Raw genomic sequence first — 11391 nt, 5'->3', positions numbered from 1 at the left:
CATCAGGAGTGCTCAGAGCTGCAGCCAAAAGTTTCCTATCGATCCTCTCTTGCAGAGGACACCAGCACAGAGGCACAGGTGCCACCTCCTCCAGCTAAGCCCAGGAGATCCACCTCCTCACCAGCTGCAAGAGCAGGACGTTTATGTGCCAGCTGCCCCTCCCAACCCTGTTCTTCCCCTCGTGCCTCGAAGGCACATCCCCACCTTGAGACACCCAGGGCAGGAAGAAGAGCTGGCCCTGGACAATATCCTTGTTGGTGCGGAAAGGAAGGTGCCCGCAGACCAGCTCATAGAGCAGGATGTCCAGGGACCAGATGGTGGCAGGCCATGGTAGCAGCCAGAGAAGATCCACCCCAGTGGGCTGTACTCCAGCGTTCCTATGGGACAAGGGCGCAGCTCATCAGGCCCATGCTGCTCCCTCCCTCCCTCTTCCTCCTCTCCAGCCAAGGGGGTAACCTCCGCTGCCTGGCTGGGCCCCAGCTTTAGGCTCACTTGACATCCGGGTTGAAATATAGAGGGCAGGAGACTTTTTCTCCTTATACTGTCTTTATTATAAGTGATCAGCTCAAGGCTGGGAAGCTCGACGGGTCCGTGGTTTCACGGTCACCACTACCAAGATGACTCGGAGAAGGAGGAATGTGAACCTTTATCCACTAGGAGCAGAGCTGGGGGTCCCATCTTCTCAAAGGCAGGGGGCATCACCCCAGGTTTCCCAACTTAAGAGAGTCTCCCGGCTCGTGCTCTTGGTTCTAGATAAGGTCTTAGCTCAGGGTGAGGGGCAACAAAGGTTCTCAGCATCTCTGCAGTCTCAGCACTCTGTTCCTCATGTCCAGACATCACTCTAATTTCTTGATTCTGTACTGGCTCGTTGTTTTGGGGGTCTTTACGGTAAGTTTGCAAGGGTTCCTTCCCATGGCATGCTGGTCCTGATATTATTTTGCATGCCCTCTGATGCCCCCCTCCCCTCACTGTTTCAAAGAGAAGGGCCATCAACTTAGCTTCAGGCAGGGCCTTACCGATACAAAAGGAGCAATTAGCGAAAACGACCGGTGATTATAATAACAAACAGGTAGAACTTTACTTTAGCAGCAACTGGTTTGACTTGTTTTGCAAGTCTTTTTTTCCGAAAAAGATTGCAGATTTTTTGTTTAATGACAGGTGTAGAACTTGTCCTGTAGAATCGTGCCGCAGCCGAAGTCGATGAGCTTCGCCTCGCCTGTGGCCAGGTCGATGAGGACGTTCTCGGCCTTGATGTGGCGGTGCAGGACGCCGCGGCTGCTGCAGTGCCCCATGGCCTCCAGCACCTGGTGGAACAGCCCCGCCCCAGGGGCTCCGTCAGGAACCGCTACTCGTGCAGGAACTACCAGAGGTGCTGACAGCGCTGTGGACGCTCCATGAGCAGCGCAAAGCCCTCGGGCACATCGAACCAGTCCAGGAGCAACACGACGCCGCGGAAGCCAGGCCGCGACACCATCCACAGCAGCGCCAGCTCCAGGGCCACAAGGGCGCCCTTGTGCTGCGGGGGGACCACGATGCCGTCAGCGGGGCCGAAGCTGCGCCGCGCCTCGGGCAGCCCTGCCCGGCCCCGCCGTGGCTCGCCATGGCCCGGCCCGGGGTGCTGCGTGGCCCCCGCTTACTCCACGCTCGCTGCCCTCGCAGCGTTCCGGCTGCTGCCCTGCCGGGCCTCACCTCAGCCCCACCCGGCACGCCCCGCCAGCTCCTCCTGCTGGCCCCGCTCACTCCCCAGCCGTGCCCACTGCGAGATGCGCTCCTCGGACACTCGCCACCTGCGAGCCAAGGCAAGTGGCGGGCTGAGCTCACGGCCTGCCGCCTGCCGGGGGCTGTCGGCGATCTGGGTCCCAGAGTAAACGCTGCCGCAGCTGCCGCTGCCCAGCAGCAGGCCCTCCCGGTAGAGCTGCTCTAGGGGAGGCTTCTCCGCCCGTGCGAGCGGCACCGCGCTCCTGCTATTCTGTCCGGGGCACCCGCCCGCCCGGCGCGCTGCTGCTTGCCAAGCAGCCCTGGACTGTGTGTTCCAGGAGAGTCTTTTTTCTGAATCCCTTACCTAAACCTACTCTCTTTCCATATGGATCCATTCTCCCTTGTCCTGTCCTTGCCTGTCCTCGTACAAAGTCCCTGTCAAGCGCCCTCAGGTACTGGAAGGCCACAGCTGGATCAAGCCTCAGTCTCTTTCCCAGGCTGAAGAAGCTGAGCTCTGTCGGCCTTTCCTTGCAGGAGAGGAGCTGCAGCCCTGGCACCATCTGGGTGTCCCTGCTGGGCCCCTGCTGCAGCGTGTCCACGTCCTTGCCGTCCGTGCCGGGGAGCCCGGCAGAGGCGGAGGCAGCGCTGCAGGTGCAGGGTCAGCGGCGGGGAGGAGACCCGGCCCTGGCAGCGGCTCCGGGAGCAGCGATTGGCGCTGGGCCGCCCGCACTGCAGAGAGCCGGGGCCCTTGTGCCGGCCCTTGTGCCCAGGGCGCCTTTCCCCGCCGCCCGCTCGGGGGAAATGCCCCCTGTGCCGCCCCTCAGGGCCGCCCCTCGCCGCTGCCCCGGGCGCTCCCGGCGCCGCCTGGAGGGGCCCAGGCCTCGGCCTCACCCTGCTCAGCCCGAGGCCTGGAAAAGCAGATTCAAACACCCACCCAGAAAGTGCCCCAGGATGCCAAGGTCAATCTTTTGTCACCAGCACGGCTTTGCTATCAGAGTCTGGACAGATTAGAAAATCACCAGGAGAAAATAGCATGAACAAGTTCTGCCCTACCTCTCAAGTTCGGCACTACCTCAAGGCTTTGAGGGAGAGACTTTGTGCTGCTTACTTACTCACAGGGATGTAATAAGTAGCAATACATTTGTTCATTAATTAAATCAATAGCTAAATAATTATACAATATCAAATCAATAACTAAATAGCTAAAACTGCTTGATTCTTAAATGTGCAGCCACATATGGTTGCTTGGCTTGCAGGAATCATATAGTACTTTGGGAATTCCTTGGTAAAGATATACCTTGTAAGGAAAAGTTCACCCAGAGGTCACAGAGGAAGGCTGTAACAACAATCCCTAAACTTGCAAAAATTGCTTAGGCTTGCAGGAATCATATAGTGTTCTGAAAATTCCACTGTAAAGGTACGCCTTATAAGGAAAAGTTCACTCAGCGGTTAAAGAGGAAGACTTGGAGCCTTCATCCCACGACCACCAGAAGTCAGAAAAAGACCCCCTAGCAACTGGATGAGCAAGCGCAAGACAGGCCACGTCATCCCTGGACCCGGGAGAAGAAGGCAATAGAAGGTGAACTTTGGGGATAGGAACGGTGCGAGCCTAGAGGAGCGGAGACTCCTGGCCACCCAGCGCTTAATTTTGCTTATTCTTGCTTGCCTAATAATAATAAAAAAAAATAATTGTATGATCCTTAAATCCAGTGAACTCGTTTATCACAGGGACACACAGAAAGTGTTGAAATGAAACAGTAAAACAGTCAAAGCCCCTTAGAAGAAGACCCTAGGGATCTTGGCCCCCCCAGAAATGATGCTGGGGAGTGGCCCTTTCGCTGACCCACAAGCTCAGGCATGTTTGCATACTGCTATTTTGCAACAGTCTCAGAAACTTGCACGAGAGGTGTTTCATGCAATTCCAGATATGGGACTACTGCTGCCATCTTATACCACCTCTAGACAAGAGGCAAATGAGACTTTTATGCGTTTCCTAGACCACCTCAGAAATGCAATAGTTTGGGCTCCAGGAATGTGCCCAGAGGTTAAAGCTGTGCTAGGAATGCAATTAGCAGTAGAAAATGCAAATCCCACCTGCAAAAGGATCCTGCAAACTTTGCCCAGAACAGCTAATTTGGCAGACATGATAGAAGCTTGTTCCAGAGTAGGAATTCCATAGAACAAGGCCACCTATCTAGCAAACATGATGGCAACTGCCTTTGAACCACTTGGGCAGCACAGAAAAAACAGCCCCAGTCAGTTTGCCTTTGGTGCAGCAGCCACAGGTGCAAAGTTAGAGCCCTAAAGAAAAGTAACAAACAGCAACAGCTACTGGTTCCAAGGGAAAGTGCAGCAGATGTGACAAGCACGGGCACCGAAGCGGCGAATGCAAATCCACAGACGAGAGAGACGAAGCCGCTGGGACCCGCGGAACCGAGCGCTAAAGGGGGCGCGCCGTGACACAAATGCTCCCCCACAACCTGGACATTCTTCAATCAGCCACAGCAGGGAGCGCAGGAGTCGGTGTGGCAGCAGCAGCAGAAGCTACCTTGGAAAACACTGATGTGCAAGTCATCCCATATACAGCAAATGGACCTTTGGGACATGGACTCAGTGCTCTACTCATAGGGACATCATCCACACCCAAGCAAGGCATTTTTGTTTTACCTGGACTGATTGATGCAGACTATTTAGGCAATATTGGGATCATGGTGCACACATCAAGACCACCCATTCACATTCCAAAAGATACCAGGCTGGCTCAATTAATTCCCCTTGAGGCCAAGGTTCCTAGACAAGGGGTCATGCATAGCAGGGGATGGAGGTTTTGGGTCAACAGGTAAACCTCAGGTAATGTTTACATTACCATTATCAGGAACAAAGCCAACTAAACCCATTACTTTTCAGCATCCTGATAGTGGGACTCTGACAACAAAAGCCGCATTGCTGGACACAGGTGCAGATGTCACCATTATCCCCTCATTTGCATGACCTGCAACATGGCCTTTGAGTAGCCTGGGAACACTTATTATGGGGGTGGGAGGTGTTCAGGTGACACGAATCAGTAAAACACTCTTGACAATGTCGGTTGATGAAGATTCAGATGTCTGTGCTCAGGTGAGACCTTACATGATGGGATGAGATGCATTGAGCCAGATGGGTTTCTGTCTCACCTATGAGGGGTTTTAGCAGAGGCCATTGCAAGACAGCCAATCCTGAAATCAAAATGGTCAACAGAAAAGCCAATTTGGGTTGATCAATGGCTGCTGTCTGAAGAAAAGCTTGCCCATGTTAATGAATTGAGCAATTGCAAAAGGGGTTTATCATACCTTTTACGAGCCCCTGGAATACACCTATTTTTACTATACCTAAAAAATCAGGAAAATGGAGGTTATTACATGACCTTCAAGCCATAAATTCTGTAATGCAGGATATGGGAGCCCTGCAGCTTGGTCTACCCTCACCATCAATGTTATCTGTCAACTGGCAATTGTTTATTATTGATCTAAAAGGTTGTTTTTTCACAATCCCACTGCACGAGGATGACAGTGAGAAGTTTGCTTTCTCAGTGCTACCCATCAAAAAGGCAGAGCCAGCAAAAAGGTTTCAATGGGTTTTATTGCCACAGGGGATGTGAAATTCTCCCATGATGTGCCAACTGTGTGTTTGTTGCCTGGGCGCCAGCCCCACTAAGAAAACAGTATTCACAGTATCTCATTTATCATTGCATGGATGATATCCTCATGGCAGGAAAACTCCTGGATACAGCAATCTTGTTATCTGTCTTAGAGCAGCAGCAGGCCTTCAAATTGCCCCTGAAAAAATTCAACAACAAGCGCCATGGAAATATTTGGGTATGCTTATCACTGAGGCCCACATTCGACCCCAGAAATTAACTATTTGTACAAAGATTCAGACCTTGGCGCGTGTTCAAAAGTTGATCGGAGACATACAGTGGATTTGTAACACCTGTGGTATTACTAATGAAGACCTTGAACCCCTAAGACCATTGCTGAAAGGGGGAAATCAGGCTAATTTGCTACATGAATTGAATGAAAAACAGAAAGCTCTGACTCAAATTAGCACTAAATTGGGTAATTCTTTTGCAGACTGTTGGTCTCCTAATTTGTCATTGTCTGCAGCTGTGCTGAATAAAGACAAACACCTGATGGCTATACTGATGCAATGGGATAGCCTGGTTAAACAGCCACTGAAAATTTTGGAATGGATGTTTTTACCATTTAATCTGAACAAATCCTTACCCACAAGAATAGAGGCTATTGCAAAATTGTAATCAAGTCATGGAAGTGGACACTGGGAATTGCAGGAATGGAACCCCAAAATATTCTTCTCCCATTAACAAAAGACTATTTACAATGGTCATTGAAGAATTCAGACACCTTACAATGGGCACTGTTGAATTTTTCATGTCTCATTAGCAGTCATTTTCCACCTCATAAACTTTTCTCTTTGCATCAACGGGTGGAGGAATTACCTTGGTTGTCAAAGCAACCTGTGGAAGGCCTCACGGTTTTTACTGATGCCAGTGGAAAAACTCCCAGAGCAGGCCTTACTTGGCAGAACAAAGGCAAATGGCTCAGGGAAATCCTTGAGGGACCAGGAGATTCCTTACAGATTCTTGAGCTACCTGCTGTCATCAGTGTTTGAAAAGTGGCCAAGTGATCCCGTTAACATTGTTTCTGATTATGTAGTGGTGTTTCCAGCACATGGAGAGAGCACTGCTGGAGGAAATCCAGAGAAATCCAGGACCCGCAGGTGGGGCAACTCTTTTTGCAACTGTGGCAGTTATTCAATTCTCACAAACAGGATTATTTTATTGCCCATATTCGGAGTTACTCCGGATTGGAGGGAGGCCTGGCCTTAGGGAACGAGAAGGTGACCAATTGGTGGCACCACTTTGAGCCTCTGCTTCTCCCAACATCGATAAATTTGGCCAAGCCAGAAGGGCTCATGAGTTTTTTCATCAAAGTGCAAAAGTTTTACCCAAACAATTTGGAATATCGCTGCAGGATGCTCAGGGAATTGTCACAACCTATCCACAGGGCCAGGGTATGATTGGTGGATTGGGTTCCTGGAGTCAACCCCTGTGGTTTAGGCCCTTGCAGCTGTGGCAAACTGATGTAACCATCTAGGCCTCTTTTGGTCGCTTTAAACCCATTCATGTGACCACAGACACCTTTTCTGCCATGGCTTGGACCACTCCTGTGACAAGTGAAGGGTCTGGCTTTGTCATTCCACACTGGTGAGGCTGCTTTGCTGTTATGGGCTTGTCTCAGGAAATCAGAACAGACAACGGGTCAGGATATACAGCCTGGCAAACCCAGGATTTCTCAGCTCCTTGGGGAGTGAAGCAGAGCACAACATTCCAGGGAACTCCACAGGTCAAGCTACCATCGAAAGGACACATCAGGTCCTGAAAGGACGGCTTGAGAAACAAAAAACAGGGGAGGATGGGCTAAGCCCACAGCATGGAGTGCTGAAAGCAGTCTATGTTATGAATCCTCTGTGGTTAGGAGGCAATCACAGTGAACCACCAGCATTAACACATTACTCAGGTTTGCAGCAAGATTCTGAATTGGTACAGCACTGTCCAGAAGTTTGTTTTAAAAATCCTAGGACAGGGTTATGGGAAGGATCTGCAGATTTACTGATGTGGGGAAGAGGTTATGTTTGTGTCATTACAGACAAAGAACCCTGATGGATACTAGTGAAGTGGGTTCATTCCTGGCTTGAAAAGGACACTCTGATCCCTAATACCACTAATGAAACTACAGCCAGTGACACCTGAAAACATCCACTGCCCTCAGAACTGTAAATGCTTTTGTTATCCTTGGGTGAGATTAGAATGTGTGGGGTGTGGAGCAGACAGGTGCTGTGAGTTTGGGGGAGGAAGCTTTGCAAGGTGTGGGGTGTGCAGACGTAGGCACTGCCAAGAATTCAATACCTGGTGGTGTTATCCCAAGTGATAGGAAGAACAATTAATTCCCCTGAAGCTGCTTGAGAAAGACTGAGTTTGTTTGAAAATCAAGAGCAATTGGGGCGGGCTATTCAGTGGTATCATAGTGAACTCTGGAAGCTTGAGCAAAATGAGAGAGAGAATAAAATCAAGGATATTGAGTGTGGTAAGGAAATATTTATCCCTAGGACTTGGGGAGTTAGACTTGATCAGTGGGAACAAACAAAGAGAAGCTGGAAAGAAAGGAACCAGGAAAGAAGGAATAGGAGAAGGACTTAAAGAGCAAGAGGTGCAGGTAGTCCAGATTTTGTCCCTGATCTCATAGGGGAAGGATTCTTTACCAATGAGCAAGATGAAGAACACCTTTAAATTAGAGATGTGGGTTTTGGGGAGTCTTTTTCTGTTAGCTATAATAGGTAGTAACATCTGTAGTGCAAAAGAAATTAACCCACCAGGATGGCACTGACAGAATCTGTGGCTTACTTGGGCCAATGCTCCTGGGGTGGATTCCTTTCCTTTATCCTTGGCCATGCCCAGAGATCCCTTCCGTACATGTCTAATTGGTATCCCAGTGAGTGATTTTACTGGGTTTGCAAGGTGGGTAGGAGCTAGAGGAAAGCCATATGTGGAAGCAGAGATCAAGCGTGGAGAATCATTGGTGTAACATCACCAGGGATGGTACAATATTGGACATATGCAAAAGGCTGGGAATTAAGGCAAACGGTGAAGGCTTCCAAGCACGTGTGATAACACAATCCCTGAATGAAACTGGACTAGAACCCCAAGAACTAGACCTGTTAGGATCAGTTTGTGGGAATTATTGCTTGTTTTTTAACTACTTTCTAGATCCAAAACCAAATAATCTGAGCAATGTTCTAGTCCCACATCCCAAGAATAAGTGTGTCATCCTTAATCCCAATTCTCCATGGTATCAGAATGTGACCAAGTATTGTCACAATTGGATTTATCCTGGCAGTCCTGGTGCAAATGAGACTGTAAAAAAGCTTCCACCATGTGTCTTTTCAATCTGTGGGGATAGAGCCTGGCCTGCAATTCCAAGTAATCCCTTCGGTGGACCTTGTTACCCAGGAAAACTAACCATGTTTGCCCCTAGCATGCGAGAAATGCTGAATCAGACTATCTGGAGAGCAGGACACAGCAGAAGAACTAAAAGAGCAATCACAAGCTTAGGATCTAATTGTAATGATCATGTAGAGTTTTGGGGTGCTCCAGCATGAATCAAAGCATCATTCCTTGCTTATTGGAATATATACCAATATAGCCAGATGGGACGTGTCTGAGCTTGTCTGGCTGAACCAAATAGTGGCAGCTGTGGTGTTTTTACCACAGAGACACTTTTGGCTAGCTATGTGCTGCAGCTGAGCACGTGCAGACAAGTCCAGGCAAGCCAGAGCTCTGATGGTGGCGGGATGGAGCTTCCTCTTGTGAGAGGGTCCGCCCCTCAGGTTTACCTCTGGTGGAGAAGCTTTAAGGCAGTGGTGAAGGAAAGGAGTCTGTTCTGATGGAGAGTTTTGATCCAGAGCTTTATTCTGGCCCACAGGCCTCTGAATCCAGCAACAGCTCCAACAGAACTCTCGGAACTGTGTGGTTGCCTCTCCTCGGGGAGAGGGGGAGGGAAGGGGTAGGAAGCCCACCAACCAGGTACATAGGAGGAGGTCTTAAGGACAAAGGACACCTGGATGTCCTCTACACCCTTAGGGGTAGAGGGCATCCTTTGAATCTGCCAACCACTCAATGCCCTTTTGGAATTCCAGGACTGACAGACAGGGCTTGGCAGGGGTCAGGGAGAGGAAAGGAGAGGTGATTGACACACTTGGGTGGGAATTTTCAAGGGAGGGACATGGGTTTCTGAGGTAAACCCTGAAATCACACCACAACATTTGCTCCAGGTGTTGCGGCTGCTCAGGCTTTGACTACACTGAATAAATTGGGATGCTGGACAGCTGAACAACTGAACACAACATCAGCTGTTCTAAATCAAATGTTCACTGATGTAGATAGTATTAGTCATGGCACACTGCAAAAGAGAGCTGTTTTAGACTTGTTGTTGTTAGCACATGGGCACAGGTGTGAGGAGTTGGAAGGAATGTGTTGTATGAACCTCTCTGACCATTCTGCATCCATTCACAGGAAACTCAAACAACTACAAGATAACATGAAGAAATTGTCTGTGAATGAATGACTGGGGGTTGGATGAATGTTTTAAGGGATGGGAATAACTGGATGGTTGAAAGATATTGTAAAGGAAATTTTGTTAGTATTGTTAGTCATTATTTTATTTTTTTAAATTTTATTTTATATTATTGTGTTATTCCATGCATAATTAAGTTGGTGACCCTTGGAAGAGAACACAGTAAAGAGGGTCTGGCTGGTTCTTCAAGAAGAAGGGGGGACTGTAGCAGTGTATGTGAACAACTTAGACCTCAGTGTGCACCAGACATACCATCTGTAACTGTTCTTATCAGAATTGTCTCAGGGTACTGTGGAATTCATCAAGGTTACTGAGACATAAACTGTGCAAAAATAAGAACAAAGAAGCTGAGAAAGGGCACACCAGGATGGCAAGAACTGGATAACAGAGGACTGTGAAACACCTTCATGGTGACTAATCACTGAGAAATGGAGGCAAAGACACCAATCAAGAAGTGTGATCTTAGTAGTTTGTAGAATCTATAAAAGTATGTGTAATGTAAACAATAAACAGCTTCTGCTTGGTCGTATTGGTCAGTTGTTCAGGGGTCCTGGATTTCCCGCAATACTTGTGGGGGTCCCACATTTAGTGGACAGGGAGTGCCCCCTTTCTTCAAAACAGCCCTTGTCCAATCAGAGAGCACCGAGGTGATGACTTCCAAGTGTTCAGGCAGACACACTGTACACCGAGCTTTCAAAGATGCTTAACCAATCAGAACTCAGTTTCATTCTGACTCATCAGATGCCAAGGAGACACGCAAAGCCCAGAGTCCCCCCAAAATTTCCAGCCAATCAGAGCTTTTCTCACTGATCACTCCCAAGGTGCCATGCAGACCCGCAGCACCCAGTGCTCCCCTCCCAGACTTCATCTGCGTCCCCACCTCACCCCCAGTGCCCCTTAAGAGTGGAATTTGGGGAGGGGGGAGGTGGAGGGTGCCCAGACGGGCCCCCCCTGCCCTGTCCTGGCAGCGGCCCGGCCTTGCACGGGCACGGCTGATGCTGCCCGCCCGTGCTCCCCACTGGGGGGGTGGTGCTCCCAGTGCCATGCGGGCAGGCTTGCTTTGGGCACCCCCCCCAGGCACAGCGTAGCTGCTTTGGGGCTGTCGGCACTGCCTGGCACTGGGGATGGGGCGCGTGGGGGCAGCTGGGGCCGTACTGGTGGCACTGGTGGTGCTGGGAGCCCCACAGAGGGGGAAGGAGAGCAGGAAGTGGGAGAGGGGAGGAGGGGAGGGCAGGACTTGGGACCCCCAAAAAACCAATCACGGGTGAAGGGGATTGAGGACTGGGGGGACAACGGGAAAGGGAAGAAGAGGCACCAAAAGACAGGTCTGCAATCCCCTGATTCCGAAATTGGCCAGAATAAACCCTTTCTAAGACAATTTGAAGCATCAGAAAGCAGGCAGTCTTTTTCTGTGCAGGGCACAGAGGAGGATATTTCTTTATTCACTGTGTGTCTCGAGACTTTACAACAAGGCATTCATTCCATCACGATAAGACATATGCAT

The sequence above is a fragment of the Agelaius tricolor genome, unplaced genomic scaffold, assembly GCF_023055355.1.
Source record: "Agelaius tricolor isolate 1412-34295 unplaced genomic scaffold, bAgeTri1.0.p SCAF_42, whole genome shotgun sequence".
In the NCBI taxonomy this organism is placed as follows: Eukaryota; Metazoa; Chordata; class Aves; order Passeriformes; family Icteridae; genus Agelaius; species Agelaius tricolor.
Note: the sequence above shows the minus strand (reverse complement) of the source record.